The following is a 17,850-nucleotide window of genomic DNA, read 5'->3' on the forward strand; positions in this document are numbered from 1 at the left end:
GAAGAGGCAGCTCAAGTTTTTTGTCCTCTTCGGCTGTGCTTTGCTTCGCTAATCAATTTCCCATTTAAAAATCCATTTGAATCCAAATATCCACGCCTCCCCTCTCGGCTAACCAGCATCCCAGTGAGTACAGCACGAAAGGTTGGCCTCTGCTCCCACAGCCGAAGAGCCAGGGCAAAAAACTTGACCTGTGCCTCTTCTGCAGAAAGTCAGCTTTGCAACGCTGCCATCCACAATGCTGTCAATCCTCGATTACCAAACACAGAGTCCATTACAATGCAACCTCTTTGGCACCCGTGCTCGGCTGCCCAGCATCCCTCTGAGTAGAGCAATAATGGCTGGACTTTGCTCCCACAGCCGAAGAGCCAGGGCAAAAAACTTGAGCTGTGCCTCTTCTGCAGAAAGTCAGCTTTGCAACGCTGCCATCCGCATTCCTGTCGCTCCTCAATTTCCCAACTCAAAGTCCATTACAATGGAAATGTTTGGCACGTGTTCTTGACTGCCCAGCATCCCAGGGAGTAGAGCAAGAACGGTTGGCCTCTGCTCCCACAGCCGAAGAGCCAGGGCAAAAAATTTGAGCTGTGCCTCTTCTGCAGAAAGTCAGCTTTGCAACGGTGCCATCCGCATTGCTGTCGCTCCTCCATTTCCCAACTCAAAGTCCATTACAATGGAACCTCTGTGGCACCCGTGCTCCGTTTCCCAGCATCCCAGGGAGTAGAGTACGTATGATTGCCCTCTGCTCCCACAGCCGAAGAGCCAGGGCAAAAAACTTGAGCTGTGCCTCTTCTGCAGAAAGTCAGCTTTGCAACAGTGCCATTTCCATTGCTGTCGCTCCTCGATTTCCCAACTCAAAGTCCATTACAATGGAACCTCTTTGGCACCCGTGCTCGGCTGCCCAGCATCCCAGGGAGTAGAGCACGAATAGTTGGCATCTGCCACCACAGCCGGAGAGCCAGGGCAAAAAACTTGAGCTGTGCCTCTTCTGCAGAAAGTCAGCTTTGCAACGGTGCCATCCGCATTGCTGTCGCTCCTCCATTTCCCAACTCAAAGTCCATTACAATGGAACCTCTTTGGCACCCCTGCTCGTCTGCCAACATCCCAGGGAGTAGAGCACGAACGGTTGGCCTCTGCTCCCACAGCCGAAGACCCAGGACAAAAAACTTGAGCTGTGACTCTTCTGCAGAAAGTCAGCTTTGCAACGGTGCCTTTTGCATTGCTGTCACTCCTCCATTTCCCTACTAAATGTCCATTTGAATCCAAACATACACGCCTCCCCTCTCGGCTGACCAGCATCACAGGGAGTAGAGCATGAATGCTTGGCCTCTGCTATCACAGCCGAAGAGCCAGAACAAAAAACTTGAGCTGTACCTCTTCTGCAGAAAGTCAGATTTGCAACGGTGACATTTGCATTGCTGTTGCTCCTCAATTTCCCAACTAAAAGACCATTAGAATGGAACTTCTGTTGCGCCCGCTCTCGGCTGACCAGCATCCCAGGGAGTAGAGCACAAAGAGTTGGCCTCTGCTCCCACAGCCGAAGAGCCAGAACAAAAATCTTGAGCTGTGCCTCTTCTGCAGAAAGTCAGCTTTGCAACAGTGCCATTTGAATTGCTGTTGCTCCTCCATTTCCTGTCTCAAAGTCTATTAGAATTGAACCTCTGTGGCGCCCGCTCTCAGCTGACCAGCATCCCAGGGAGTAGAGCACGAATGGTTGGCCTCTGCTCCCACAGCCGAAGAGCCAGGACAAAAATCTTGAGCTGTGCCTCTTCTGCAGAAAGTCAGCTTTGCAACGGTGCCATTTGCATTGCTGTCCCTCCTCGATTTAGCAACTAAAAGTCCATTAGAATGGAACATCTGTGGCGCAAGCTCTTGGCTGACCAGCATCCCAGGGAGTAGAGCACGAATGGTTGGCCTCTGCTCCCACACCCGAAGAGCCAGGACAAAAAACTTGAGCTGTGCCTCTTCTGCAGAAAGTCAGCTTTGCAAGGGTGCCATTTACGTTGCTGTCGCTCCTCCATTTCCCAACTCAAAGTCCATTTGAATCCAAACATCCATGCATCCCCTCTCGGCCGATCAGCATCCCAGTGAGTAGAGCACGAATGCTTGGCCTCTGTTCCCACAGCCGAAGAGGCAGGACAAAAAACTTGAGCTGTGCCTCTTCTGCAGAAAGTCAGCTTTGCAACTGTGCCATTTCCATTGCTGTCACTCCTCGATTTCCCAACTCAAAGTCCATTTGAATCCAAACATACACGCCTCACCTATGGGCTAACCACCATCCCAGTGACTAGAGCACAAATGCTTCGCCTCTGCTCCCACAGCCGAAGAGCCAGGACAAAAAACTTGAGCTGTGCCTCTTCTGCAGAAAGTCAGCTTTGCAACGGTGCCATTTGCGTTGCAGTAGCTCCTCGATTTCCCAACTCAAAGTCCATTTGAATCCAAACATCCATGCCTCCCCTCTCGGCTGCCCAGCATCCCAGTGAGTAGAGCACGAATGCTTGGCCTCTGCTCCCACAGCCGAAGAGCCAGGACAAAAAACTTGAGCTGTGCCTCTTCTGCAGACAGTCAGCTTTGCAACAGTGCCATTTCTATTGCTGTCGCTCCTCGATTTCCCAACTAAAAGTCCATTTGAATCCAAACATCCACGCCTCCCCTCTCAGCAGAGCAGCATCCCAGTGAGTAGATCACGAATGCTTAGCCTCTGATCCCAGAGCCGAAGACCCAGGACAAAAAACTTGAGCTGTGACTCTTCTGCAGAAAGTCAGCTTTGCAACGGTGCCATTTGCATTGCTGTCACTCCTCCATTTCCCTACTAAATGTCCATTTGAATCCAAACATACATGCCTCCCCTCTCGGCTGACCAGCATCCCAGGGAGTAGAGCATGAATGCTTGGCCTCTGCTCCCACAGCCAAAGAGCCAGGACAAAAAACTTGAGCTGTGCCTCTTCTGCAGAAAGTCAGCTTTGCAACGGTGCCATTTGCATTGCTGTTGCTCCTCAATTTCCCAACTCAAAGACCATTAGAATGGAACTTCTGTTGCGCCCGCTCTCGGCTGACCAGCATCCCAGTGAGTAGAGCACAAAGAGTTGGCCTCTGCTCCCACAGCCGAAGAGCCAGGACAAAAATCTTGAGCTGTGCCTCTTCTGCAGAAAGTCAGCTTTGCAACAGTGCCATTTGAATTGCTGTTGCTCCTCCATTTCCTAACTCAAAGTATATTAGAACGGAACCTCTGTGGCGCCCGCTCTCAGCTGACCAGCATCCCAGGGAGTAGAGCAAAAATGGTTGGCCTCTGCTCCCACAGCCGAAGAGCCAGGACAAAAATCTTGAGCTGTGTCTCTTCTGTAGAAAGTCAGCTTTGCAACAGTGCCATTTGCATTGCTGTCGCTCCTCGATTTCCCAACTCAAAGTCCATTTGAATCCAAACAAACACGCCTCACCTATCGGCTGCCCAGCATCCCAGTGAGTAGAGCACAAATGCTTCGCATCTGCTCCCACAGCCGAAGAGCCAGGACAAAAAACTTGAGCTGTGCCTCTTCTGCAGACAGTCAGCTTTGCAACGGTGCCATTTGAATTGCTGTTGCTCCTCCATTTCCTAACTCAAAGTCTATTAGAATTGAACATCTGTGGCTCCCGCTCTCAGCTGACCAGCATCCCAGGGAGTAGAGCAAAAATGGTTGGCCTCTGCTCCCACAGACGAAGAGCCAGGACAAAAATCTTGAGCTGTGCCTCTTCTGCAGAAAGTCAGCTTTGCAACTGTGCCATTTGCATTGCTGTCGCTCCTCGATTTAGCAACTAAAAGTCCATTATAATGGAACATCTGTGGCGCCAGCTCTTGGCTGACCAGCATTCCAGGGAGTAGAGCACGAATGGTTGGCCTCTGCTCCCACACCCGAAGAGCCAGGACAAAAAACTGGAGCTGTGCCTCTTCTGCAGAAAGTCAGCTTTGCAACGGTGCCATTTACGTTGCTATCGCTCCTCCATTTCCCAACTCAAAGTCCATTTGAATCCAAACATACACGCCTCCTCTCTCGTCTGACCAGCATCCCAGTGAGTAGAGCACGAATGCTTGGCCTCTGCTCCCACAGCCGAAGAGTCAGGGCAAAAAACTTGAGCTGTGCCTCGTCTGCAGAATGTCAGCTTTGCAACGGTGCCATTTCCATTGCTGTTGCTCCTCGATATCCCAAATAAAATCAACTTGAATCCAAACATCCACGCCTCCTCTCTCGGCTGCACAGCATCCCAGGGAGTAGAGCACGAATGGTTGGCCTCTGCTCCCACAGCCAAAGAGCCAGGACAAAAAACTTGAGCTGTGCCTCTTCTGCAGAAAGTCAGCTTTGCAACGCTGCCATCCGCATTGCTGTCGCTCCTCCATTTCCCAACTCAAAGTCCATTAGAATGGAATCTCTGTGGCGCCCGCTCTAGGCTGACCAGCATCCCAGTGAGTAGAGCACGAATGGTTGGCCTCTGCTCCCACAGCCAAAGAGCCAGGAAAGAAAACTTGAGCTGTGCCTCTTCTGCAGAAAGTCAGCTTTGCAACAGTGCCATTTCCATTGCTGTCGCTCCTCGATTTCCCAACTAAAAGTCCATTTGAATCCAAACATCCACTCGTCCCCCCTCGGCTGACCAGCATCCCAGGGAGTAGAGCACGAATGGTTGGCCTCTGTTCCCACAGCCGAAGAGGCAGGACAAAAAACTTGACTTGTGCCTCTTCTGCAGAAAGTCAGCTTTGAAACGGTGCCATTTGCACTGCTGTCGCAACATCATTTCCCAATTAAATGTCCATTAGAATGGAACGTCTGTGGCGCCCGCTCTCAGCTGACCAGCATCCCAGTGAGTAGAGCACGAATGGTTGGCCTCTGCAGCCACACCCGAAGAGCCAGGACAAAAAACTTGAGCTGTGCCTCTTCTGCAGAAAGTCAGCTTTGCAACGGTGCCATCCGCATTGCTGTTGCTCCTCGATTTCCCAACTAAAAATCCATTTGAATCCAAACATCCACGCCTCCCCTCTCAGCAGAGCAGCATCCCAGTGAGTAGATCACGAATGCTTAGCCTCTGATCCCAGAGCCGAAGACCCAGGACAAAAAACTTGAGCTGTGACTCTTCTGCAGAAAGTCAGCTTTGAAACGGTGCCATTTGCATTGCTGTCACTCCTCCATTTCCCTACTAAATGTCCATTTGAATCCAAACATACACGCCTCCCCTCTCGGCTGACCAGCATCCCAGTGAGTAGAGCATGAATGCTTAGCCTCTGCTCCCACAGCCGAAGAGCAAGGACAAAAAACTTGAGCTGTACCTCTTCTGCAGAAAGTCAGATTTGCAACGGTGCCATCCGCATTGCTGTTGCTCCTCAATTTCCCAACTCAAAGACCATTAGAATGGAACTTCTGTTGCGCCCGCTCTCGGCTGACCAGCATCCCAGGGAGTAGAGCACAAAGAGTTGGCCTCTGCTCCCACAGCCGAAGAGCCAGGACAAAAATCTTGAGCTGTGCCTCTTCTGCAGAAAGTCAGCTTTGCAACAGTGCCATTTGAATTGCTGTTGCTCCTCCATTTCCTAACTCAAAGTCTATTAGAATTGAACCTCTGTGGCGCCTGCTCTCAGCTGACCAGCATCCCAGGGAGTAGAGCAAAAATGGTTGGCCTCTGCTCCCACAGACGAAGAGCCAGGACAAAAATCTTGAGCTGTGCCTCTTCTGCAGAAAGTCAGCTTTGCAACTGTGCCATTTGCATTGCTTTCGCTCCTCGATTTAGCAACTAAAAGTCCATTAGAATGGAACATCTGTGGCGCCAGCTCTTGGCTGACCAGCATCCCAGGGAGTAGAGCACGAATGGTTGGCCTCTGCTCCAACAGCCGAAGAGCCAGGACAAAAAACTGGAGCTGTGCCTCTTCTGCAGAAAGTCAGCTTTGCAACAGTGCCATTTACGTTGCTGTCGCTCCTCCATTTCCCAACTCAAAGTCCATTTGAATCCAAACATCCATGCCTCCCCTCTCGACCGATCAGCATCCCAGTGAGTAGAGCACCAATGTTTGGCCTCTGCTCCCACACCTGAAGAGCCAGGCCAAAAAACTTAAGCTGTGCCTCTTCTGCAGAAAGTCAGCTTTGCAACTGTGCCATTTGCATTGCTGTCGCTCCTCAATATCCGAAATAAAATCAACTTGAATCCAAACATCCACGCCTCCCCTCTCGGCTGACCAGCATCCCAGGGAGTAGAGCATGAATGGTTGGCCTCTGCTCCCACAGCCGAAGAGCCAGGAAAAAAAACTTGAGCTGTGCCTCTTCTGCAGAAAGTCAGCTTTGCAACAGTGCCATTTGTGTTGCAGTAGCTCCTCGATTTCCCAACTCAAAGTCCATTTGAATCCAAACATCCATGCCTCCCCTCTCGGCTGACCAGCATCCCAGTGAGTAGAGCACGAATGCTTGGCCTCTGCTCCCACAGCCGAAGAGCCAGGACAAAAAACTTGAGCTGTGCCTCTTCTGCAGACAGTCAGCTTTGCAACAGTGCCATTTCCACTGCTCTCGCTCCTCAATATCCCAAATAAAATCAACTTGAATCCAAACATACACGCCTCCCCTCTCGGCTGACCAGCATCCCAGGGAGTAGAGCACGAATGGTTGGCCTCTGTTCCCACAGCCGAAGAGGCAGATCAAAAAACTTGAGCTGTGACTCTTCTGCAGAAAGTCAGCTTTGAAACGGTGCTGTTTGCGTTGCTGTCGCTCCTCGATTTCCCAACTAAATGTCCATTAGAATGGAACCTCTGTGGCGCCCGCTCTAGGCTGACCAGCATCCCAGGGAGTAGAGCACGAATGGTTGGCCTCTGCAGCCACACCCGAAGAGCCAGGACAAAAAACTTGAGCTGTGCCTCTTCTGCAGAAAGTCAGCTTTGCAACGGTGTCATTTGCGTTGCTGTCGCTCCTCGATTTCCCAACTAAAAGTCCATTTGAATCCAAACATCCACGCCTCCCCTCTCGGCTGTCCACCATCCCAGTGAGTAGAGCACGAATGCTTGGCCTCTGCTCCCACAGCCGAAGAGTCAGGGCAAAAAACTTGAGCTGTGCCTCGTCTGCAGAATGTCAGCTTTGCAACGGTGTCATTTCCATTGCTGTTGCTCCTCGATATCCCAAATAAAATCAACTTGAATCCAAACATCCACGCCTCCTCTCTCGGCTGCACAGCATCCCAGGGAGTAGAGCACGAATGGTTGGCCTCTGCTCCCACAGCCAAAGAGCCAGGACAGAAAACTTGAGCTGTGCCTCTTCTGCAGAAAGTCAGCTTTGCAACAGTGCCATTTCCATTGCTGTCGCTCCTCGATTTCCCAACTAAAAGTCCATTTGAATCCAAACATCCACTCGTCCCCCCTTCGGCTGACCAGCATCCCAGGGAGTAGAGCACGAATGGTTGGCCTCTGTTCCCACAGCCGAAGAGGCAGGACAAAAACCTTGACTTGTGCCTCTTCTGCAGAAAGTCAGCTTTGAAACGGTGCCATTTCCACTGCGGTCGCAACTTCATTTCCCAATTAAAAGTTCATTAGAATGGAACACCTGTGGCGCCCGCTCTCGGCTGACCAGCATCCCAGTGAGTAGAGCACGAATGCTTGGCCTCTGCTCCCACAGCCGAAGAGTCAGGGCAAAAAACTTGAGCTGTGCCTCGTCTGCAGAATGTCAACTTTGCAACGGTGCCATTTCCATTGCTGTTGCTCCTCGATATCCCAAATAAAATCAACTTGAATCCAAACATCCACGCCTCCTCTCTCGGCTGCACAGCATCCCAGGGAGTAGAGCACGAATGGTTGGCCTCTGCTCCCACAGCCAAAGAGCCAGGACAAAAAACTTGAGCTGTGCCTCTTCTGCAGAAAGTCAGCTTTGCAACGCTGCCATCCGCATTGCTGTCGCTCCTCCATTTCCCAACTCAAAGTCCATTAGAATGGAATCTCTGTGGCTCCCGCTCTAGGCTGACCAGCATCCCAGTGAGTAGAGCATGAATGGTTGGCCTCTGCTCCCACAGCCAAAGAGCCAGGACAAAAATCTTGAGCTATGCCTCTTCTGCAGAAAGTCAGCTTTGCAACGGTGCCATTTGCATTGCTGTCACTCCTCCATTTCCCTACTAAATGTCCATTTGAATCCAAACATACACGCCTCCCCTCTCGGCTGACCAGCATCCCAGTGAGTAGAGCATGAATGCTTGGCCTCTGCTCCCACAGCCGAAGAGCCAGGACAAAAAACTTGAGCTGTACCTCTTCTGCAGAAAGTCAGATTTGCAACGGTGCCATTTGCATTGCTGTTGCTCCTCAATTTCCCAACTCAAAGACCATTAGAATGGAACTTCTGTTGCGCCCGCTCTCGGCTGACCAGCATCCCAGGGAGTAGAGCACGAAGTGTTGGCCTCTGCACCCACAGCCGAAGAGCCAGGACAAAAATCTTGAGCTGTGTCTCTTCTGCAGAAAGTCAGCTTTGCAACAGTGCCATTTGAATTGCTGTTGCTCCTCCATTTCCTAACTCAAAGTCTATTAGAATTGAACCTCTGTGGCGCCCGCTCTCAGCTGACCAGCATCCCAGGGAGTAGAGCAAAAATGGTTGGCCTCTGCTCCCACAGACGAAGAGCCAGGACAAAAAACTTGAGCTGTGCCTCTTCTGCAGAAAGTCAGCTTTGCAACGGTGCCATTTGCATTGCTGTCGCTCCTCGATTTCCCAACTAAAAGTCCATTAGAATGGAACATCTGTGGCGCCAGCTCTTGGCTGACCAGCATCCCAGGGAGTAGAGCACGAATGCTTGGCCTCTGCTCCCACAGCCGAAGAGCCAGGACAAAAAACTTGAGCTGTGCCTCTTCTGCAGAAAGTCAGCTTTGCAACTGTGCCATTTGCATTGCTGTCGCTCCTCGATTTCCCAACTCAAAGTCCATTTGAATCCAAACATACACGCCTCACCTATCGGCTAACCAGCATCCCAGTGAGTAGAGCACAAATGCTTCGCCTCTGCTCCCACAGCCGAAGAGTCAGGGCAAAAAACTTGAGCTGTGCCTCGTCTGCAGAATGTCAGCTTTGCAACTGTGCCATTTCCATTGCTGTTGCTCCTCGATATCCCAAATAAAATCAACTTGAATCCAAACATCCACGCCTCCTCTCTCGGCTGCACAGCATCCCAGGGAGTAGAGCACGAATGGTTGGCCCCTGCTCCCACAGCCAAAGAGCCAGGACAAAAAACTTGAGCTGTGCCTCTTTTGCAGAAAGTCAGCTTTGCAACGCTGCCATCCGCATTGCTGTCGCTCCTCCATTTCCCAACTCAAAGTCCATTAGAATGGAATCTCTGTGGCGCCCGCTCTAGGCTGACCAGCATCCCACTGAGTAGAGCACGAATGGTTGGCCTCTGCTCCCACAGCCAAAGAGCCAGGACAGAAAACTTGAGCTGTGCCTCTTCTGCAGAAAGTCAGCTTTGCAACAGTGCCATTTCCATTGCTGTCGCTCCTCCATTTCCCAACTAAAAGTCCATTTGAATCCAAATATCCACTCATCCCCCCTCGGCTGACCAGCATCCCAGTGAGTAGAGCACGAATGGTTGGCCTCTGTTCCCACAGCCGAAGAGGCAGGACAAAAAACTTGACTTGTGCCTCTTCTGCAGAAAGTCAGCTTTGAAACGGTGCCATTTCCACTGCTGTCGCAACATCATTTCCCAATTTAAAGTCCATTAGAATGGAACGTCTGTGGCGCCCGCTCTCGGCTAACCACCATCCCAGTGAGTAGAGCACAAATGCTTCGCCTCTGCTCCCACAGCCGAAGAGCCAGGACAAAAAACTTGAGCTGTGCCTCTTCTGCAGAACGTCAGCTTTGCAACGGTGCCATTTGCGTTGCAGTAGCTCCTCGATTTCCCAAATCAAAGTCCATTTGATTCCAAACATCAATGCCTCCCCTCTCGGCTGACCAGCATCCCAGTGAGTAGAGCACGAATGCTTGGCCTCTGCTCCCACACCCGAAGAGCCAGGACAAAAAACTTGAGCTGTGCCTCTTCTGCAGACAGTCAGCTTTGCAACGGTGCCATTTCCACTGCTGTCGCTCCTCAATATCCCAAATAAAATCAACTTGAATCCAAACATCCACGCCTCCCCTCTCGGCTGACCAGCATCCCAGGGAGTAGAGCATGAACGGTTGGCCTCTGCTCCCACAGCCGAAGAGCCAGGAAAAAAAACTTGAGCTGTGCCTCTTCTGCAGAAAGTCAGCTTTGCAACGGTGCCATTTGCGTTGCAGTAGCTCCTCGATTTCCCAACTCAAAGTCCATTTGAATCCAAACATCCATGCCTCCCCTCTCGGCTGCCCAGCATCCCAGGGAGTAGAGCACGAATGCTTGGCCTCTGCTCCCACAGCCGAAGAGCCAGGACAAAAAACTTGAGCTGTGCCTCTTCTGCAGACAGTCAGCTTTGCAACGCTGCCATCCGCATTGCTGTCGCTCCTCCATTTCCCAGCTCAAAGTCCATTAGAATGGAATCTCTGTGGCGCCCGCTCTAGGCTGACCAGCATCCCACTGAGTAGAGCACGAATGGTTGGCCTCTGCTCCCACAGCCAAAGAGCCAGGACAGAAAACTTGAGCTGTGCCTCTTCTGCAGAAAGTCAGCTTTGCAACAGTGCCATTTCCATTGCTGTCGCTCCTCGATTTCCCAACTAAAAGTCCATTTGAATCCAAACATCCACTCGTCCCCCCTCGGCTGACCAGCATCCCAGGGAGTAGAGCACGAATGGTGGGACTCTGTTCCCACAGCCGAAGAGGCAGGACAAAAAACTTGACTTGTGCCTCTTCTGCAGAAAGTCAGCTTTGAAACGGTGCCATTTCCACTGCTGTCGCAACTTCATTTCCCAATTAAAAGTCCATTAGAATGGAACGTCTGTGGCGCCCGCTCTCGGCTGCACAGCATCCCAGGGAGTAGAGCACGAATGGTTGGCCTCTGCTCCCACACCCGAAGAGCCAGGACAAAAAACTTGAGCTGTGCCTCTTCTGCAGAAAGTCAGCTTTGCAACGCTGCCATCCGCATTGCTGTCGCTCCTCCATTTCCCAACTCAAAGTCCATTAGAATGGAATCTCTGTGGCTCCCGCTCTAGGCTGACCAGCATCCCAGTGAGTAGAGCATGAATGGTTGGCCTCTGCTCCCACAGCCAAAGAGCCAGGACAAAAATCTTGAGCTATGCCTCTTCTGCAGAAAGTCAGCTTTGCAACGGTGCCATTTGCATTGCTGTCACTCCTCCATTTCCCTACTAAATGTCCATTTGAATCCAAACATACACGCCTCCCCTCTCGGCTGACCAGCATCCCAGTGAGTAGAGCATGAATGCTTGGCCTCTGCTCCCACAGCCGAAGAGCCAGGACAAAAAACTTGAGCTGTACCTCTTCTGCAGAAAGTCAGATTTGCAACGGTGACATTTGCATTGCTGTTGCTCCTCAATTTCCCAACTCAAAGACCATTAGAATGGAACTTCTGTTGCGCCCGCTCTCGGCTGACCAGCATCCCAGGGAGTAGAGCACGAAGTGTTGGCCTCTGCACCCACAGCCGAAGAGCCAGGACAAAAATCTTGAGCTGTGTCTCTTCTGCAGAAAGTCAGCTTTGCAACAGTGCCATTTGAATTGCTGTTGCTCCTCCATTTCCTAACTCAAAGTCTATTAGAATTGAACCTCTGTGGCGCCCGCTCTCAGCTGACCAGCATCCCAGGGAGTAGAGCAAAAATGGTTGGCCTCTGCTCCCACAGACGAAGAGCCAGGACAAAAAACTTGAGCTGTGCCTCTTCTGCAGAAAGTCAGCTTTGCAACGGTGCCATTTGCATTGCTGTCGCTCCTCGATTTCCCAACTAAAAGTCCATTAGAATGGAACATCTGTGGCGCCAGCTCTTGGCTGACCAGCATCCCAGGGAGTAGAGCACGAATGCTTGGCCTCTGCTCCCACAGCCGAAGAGCCAGGACAAAAAACTTGAGCTGTGCCTCTTCTGCAGAAAGTCAGCTTTGCAACTGTGCCATTTGCATTGCTGTCGCTCCTCGATTTCCCAACTCAAAGTCCATTTGAATCCAAACATACACGCCTCACCTATCGGCTAACCAGCATCCCAGTGAGTAGAGCACAAATGCTTCGCCTCTGCTCCCACAGCCGAAGAGTCAGGGCAAAAAACTTGAGCTGTGCCTCGTCTGCAGAATGTCAGCTTTGCAACTGTGCCATTTCCATTGCTGTTGCTCCTCGATATCCCAAATAAAATCAACTTGAATCCAAACATCCACGCCTCCTCTCTCGGCTGCACAGCATCCCAGGGAGTAGAGCACGAATGGTTGGCCCCTGCTCCCACAGCCAAAGAGCCAGGACAAAAAACTTGAGCTGTGCCTCTTTTGCAGAAAGTCAGCTTTGCAACGCTGCCATCCGCATTGCTGTCGCTCCTCCATTTCCCAACTCAAAGTCCATTAGAATGGAATCTCTGTGGCGCCCGCTCTAGGCTGACCAGCATCCCACTGAGTAGAGCACGAATGGTTGGCCTCTGCTCCCACAGCCAAAGAGCCAGGACAGAAAACTTGAGCTGTGCCTCTTCTGCAGAAAGTCAGCTTTGCAACAGTGCCATTTCCATTGCTGTCGCTCCTCCATTTCCCAACTAAAAGTCCATTTGAATCCAAATATCCACTCATCCCCCCTCGGCTGACCAGCATCCCAGTGAGTAGAGCACGAATGGTTGGCCTCTGTTCCCACAGCCGAAGAGGCAGGACAAAAAACTTGACTTGTGCCTCTTCTGCAGAAAGTCAGCTTTGAAACGGTGCCATTTCCACTGCTGTCGCAACATCATTTCCCAATTTAAAGTCCATTAGAATGGAACGTCTGTGGCGCCCGCTCTCGGCTAACCACCATCCCAGTGAGTAGAGCACAAATGCTTCGCCTCTGCTCCCACAGCCGAAGAGCCAGGACAAAAAACTTGAGCTGTGCCTCTTCTGCAGAACGTCAGCTTTGCAACGGTGCCATTTGCGTTGCAGTAGCTCCTCGATTTCCCAAATCAAAGTCCATTTGATTCCAAACATCAATGCCTCCCCTCTCGGCTGACCAGCATCCCAGTGAGTAGAGCACGAATGCTTGGCCTCTGCTCCCACACCCGAAGAGCCAGGACAAAAAACTTGAGCTGTGCCTCTTCTGCAGACAGTCAGCTTTGCAACGGTGCCATTTCCACTGCTGTCGCTCCTCAATATCCCAAATAAAATCAACTTGAATCCAAACATCCACGCCTCCCCTCTCGGCTGACCAGCATCCCAGGGAGTAGAGCATGAACGGTTGGCCTCTGCTCCCACAGCCGAAGAGCCAGGAAAAAAAACTTGAGCTGTGCCTCTTCTGCAGAAAGTCAGCTTTGCAACGGTGCCATTTGCGTTGCAGTAGCTCCTCGATTTCCCAACTCAAAGTCCATTTGAATCCAAACATCCATGCCTCCCCTCTCGGCTGCCCAGCATCCCAGGGAGTAGAGCACGAATGCTTGGCCTCTGCTCCCACAGCCGAAGAGCCAGGACAAAAAACTTGAGCTGTGCCTCTTCTGCAGACAGTCAGCTTTGCAACGCTGCCATCCGCATTGCTGTCGCTCCTCCATTTCCCAGCTCAAAGTCCATTAGAATGGAATCTCTGTGGCGCCCGCTCTAGGCTGACCAGCATCCCACTGAGTAGAGCACGAATGGTTGGCCTCTGCTCCCACAGCCAAAGAGCCAGGACAGAAAACTTGAGCTGTGCCTCTTCTGCAGAAAGTCAGCTTTGCAACAGTGCCATTTCCATTGCTGTCGCTCCTCGATTTCCCAACTAAAAGTCCATTTGAATCCAAACATCCACTCGTCCCCCCTCGGCTGACCAGCATCCCAGGGAGTAGAGCACGAATGGTGGGACTCTGTTCCCACAGCCGAAGAGGCAGGACAAAAAACTTGACTTGTGCCTCTTCTGCAGAAAGTCAGCTTTGAAACGGTGCCATTTCCACTGCTGTCGCAACTTCATTTCCCAATTAAAAGTCCATTAGAATGGAACGTCTGTGGCGCCCGCTCTCGGCTGACCAGCATCCCAGGGAGTAGAGCACGAATGGTTGGCCTCTGCTCCCACACCCGAAGAGCCAGGACAAAAAACTTGAGCTGTGCCTCTTCTGCAGAAAGTCAGCTTTGAAACGGTGCCATTTCCACTGCTGTCGCAACTTCATTTCCCAATTAAAAGTCCATTAGAATGGAACGTCTGTGGCGCCCGCTCTCGGCTGACCAGCAGCCCAGTGAGTAGAGCACGAATGGTTGGCTTCTGCTCCCACACCTGAAGAGCCAGGACAAAAAACTTGAGCTGTGCCTCTTCTGCAGAAAGTCAGCTTTGCAACGGTGCCATCCGCATTGCTGTCGCTCCTCGATTTCCCAACTAAAAATCCATTTGAATCCAAATATCCACGCCTCCCCTCTCAGCAGAGCAGCATCCCAGTGAGTAGATCACGAATGCTTAGCCTCTGATCCCAGAGCCAAAGACCCAGGACAAAAAACTTGAGCTCTGACTCTTCTGCAGAAAGTCAGCTTTGCAACAGTGCCATTTGCATTGCTGTCACTCCTCCATTTCCCTACTAAATGTCCATTTGAATCCAAACATACACGCCTCCCCTCTCGGCTGACCAGCATCCCAGTGAGTAGAGCATGAATGCTTGGCCTCTGCTCCCACAGCCGAAGAACCAGGACAAAAAACTTGAGCTGTACCTCTTCTGCAGAAAGTCAGATTTGCAACGGTGCCATTTGCATTGCTGTTGCTCCTCAATTTCCCAACTCAAAGACTATTAGAATGGAACTTCTGTTGCGCCCGCTCTCGGCTGACCAGCATCCCAGTGAGTAGAGCACAAAGAGTTGGCCCCTGCTCCCACAGCCGAAGAGCCAGGACAAAAATCTTGAGCTGTGTCTCTTCTGCAGAAAGTCAGCTTTGCAACAGTGCCATTTGAATTGCTGTTGCTCCTCCATTTCCTAACTCAAAGTCTATTAGAATTGAACCTCTGTGGCGCCCGCTATCAGCTGACCAGCATCCCAGGGAGTAGAGCAAAAATGGTTGGCCTCTGCTCCCACAGACGAAGAGCCAGGACAAAAATCTTGAGCTGTGCCTCTTCTGCAGAAAGTCAGCTTTGCAACTGTGCCATTTGCATTGCTGTCGCTCCTCGATTTAGCAACTAAAAGTCCATTAGAATGGAACATCTGTGGCGCCAGCTCTTGGCTGACCAGCATCCCAGGGAGTAGAGCACGAATGGTTGGCCTCTGCTCCCACACCCGAAGAGCCAGGACAAAAAACTTGAGCTGTGCCTCTTCTGCAGAAAGTCAGCTTTGCAACGGTGCCATTTACGTTGCTGTCGCTCCTCCATTTCCCAACTCAAAGTCCATTTGAATCCAAACATCCATGCCTCCCCTCTCGGCCGATCAGCATCCCAGTGAGTAGAGCACCAATGGTTGGCCTCTGCTCCCACAGCCGAAGAGCCAGGACAAAAAACTTGAGCTGTGCCTCTTCTGCAGAAAGTCAGCTTTGCAACTGTGCCATTTGCATTGCTGTCGCTCCTCGATTTCCCAACTCAAAGTCCATTTGAATCCAAACATACACGCCTCACCTATCGGCTAACCACCATCCCAGTGAGTAGAGCACAAATGCTTCGCCTCTGCTCCCACAGCCGAAGAGCCAGGACAAAAAACTTGAGCTGTGCCTCTTCTGCAGAAAGTCAGCTTTGCAACGGTGCCATTTGCGTTGCAGTAGCTCCTCGATTTCCCAACTCAAAGTCCATTTGAATCCAAACATCCATGCCTCCCCTCTCGGCTGCCCAGCATCCCAGTGAGTAGAGCACGAATGCTTGGCCTCTGCTCCCACACCTGAAGAGCCAGGCCAAAAAACTTGAGCTGTGCCTCTTCTGCAGACAGTCAGCTTTGCAACAGTGCCATTTCCACTGCTGTCGCTCCTCAATATCCCAAATAAGATCAACTTGAATCCAAACATCCACGCCTCCCCTCTCGGCTGACCAGCATCCCAGGGAGTAGAGCACGAATGGTTGGCCTCTGTTCCCACAGCCGAAGAGGCAGATCAAAAAATTTGAGCTGTGCCTCTTCTGCAGAAAGTCAGCTTTGAAACGGTGCCGTTTGCGTTGCTGTCGCTCCTCGATTTCCCAACTAAAAGTCCATTTGAATGGAACCTCTGTGGCGCCCGCTCTCGGCGGACCAGCATCCCAGTGAGTAGAGCACGAATGGTTGGCTACTGCAGACACACCCAAAGAGCCAGGACAAAAAACTTGAGCTGTGCCTCTTCTGCAGACAGTCAGCTTTACAACGGTGTCATTTGCGTTGCTGTCGCTCCTCGATTTCCCAACTAAAAGTCCATTTGAATCCAAACATCCACGCCTCCCCTCTCGGCTGTCCAGCATCCCAGTGAGTAGAGCACGAATGGTTGGCCTCTGCTCCCACAGCCGAAGAGTCAGGGCAAAAACTTGAGCAGTGCCTCTTCTGCAGAAAGTCAGCTTTGCAACGCTGCCATCCGCATTGCTGTCGCTCCTCCATTTCCCAACTCAAAGTCCATTAGAATGGAATCTCTGTGGCGCCCGCTCTAGGCTGACCAGCATCCCACTGAGTAGAGCACGAATGGTTGGCCTCTGCTCCCACAGCCAAAGAGCCAGGACAGAAAACTTGAGCTGTGCCTCTTCTGCAGAAAGTCAGCTTTGCAACAGTGCCATTTCCATTGCTGTCGCTCCTCGATTTCCCAACTCAAAGTCCATTTGAATCCAAACATCCACTCGTCCCCCCTCGGCTGACCAGCATCCCAGTGAGTAGAGCACGAATGGTTGGCCTCTGTTCCCACAGCCGAAGAGGCAGGACAAAAAACTTGAGCTGTGCCTATTCTGCAGAAAGTCAGTTTTGAAACGGTGCCATTTCCACTGCTGTCGCAACTTCATTTCCCAATTAAAAGTCCATTAGAATGGAACGTCTGTGGCGCCCGCTCTCGGCTGACCAGCATCCCAGTGAGTAGAGCACGAATGGTTGGCCTCTGCTCCCACACCCGAAGAGCCAGGACAAAAAACTTGAGCTGTGCCTCTTCTGCAGAAAGTCAGCTTTGCAACGGTGCCATCCACATTGCTGTCGCTCCTCGATTTCCCAACTAAAAGTCCATTTGAATCCAAACATACACGCCTCACCTATCGGCTAACCAGCATCCCAGGGAGTAGAGCATGAATGGTTGGCCTCTGCTCCCACAGCCGAAGAGCCAGGACAAAAAACTTGAGCTGTGCCTCTTCTGCAGAAAGTCAGCTTTGCAACGGTGCCATTTGCATTGCTGTTGCTCCTCAATTTCACCACTAAAAGACCATTAGAATGGAACTTCTGTTGCGCCCGCTCTCGGCTGACCAGCATCCCAGTGAGTAGAGCACGAATGCTTGGCCCCTGCTCCCACAGCCGAAGAGCCAGGACAAAAATCTTGAGCTGTGCCTCTTCTGCAGAAAGTCAGCTTTGCAATAGTGCCATTTGAATTGCTGTTGCTCCTCCATTTCCTAACTCAAAGTCTATTAGAATGGAACCTCTGTGGCACCCGGTCTCGGCTGCCCAGCATCCCAGGGAGTAGAGCAAAAATGGTTGGCCTCTGCTCCCACAGACGAAGAGCCAGGACAAAAATCTTGAGCTGTGCCTCTTCTGCAGAAAGTCAGCTTTGCAACTGTGCCATTTGCATTGCTGTCGCTCCTCGATTTCCCAACTAAAAGTCCATTAGAATGGAACATCTGTGGCGCCAGCTCTTGGCTGACCAGCATCCCAGGGAGTAGAGCACGAATGGTTGGCCTCTGCTCCCACACCCGAAGAGCCAGGACAAAAAACTGGAGCTGTGCCTCTTCTGCAGAAAGTCAGCTTTGAAAC

Source organism: Psittacula echo, assembly GCF_963264785.1.
Source record: "Psittacula echo genome assembly, chromosome: 16".
NCBI lineage: Eukaryota > Metazoa > Chordata > Aves > Psittaciformes > Psittacidae > Psittacula > Psittacula echo.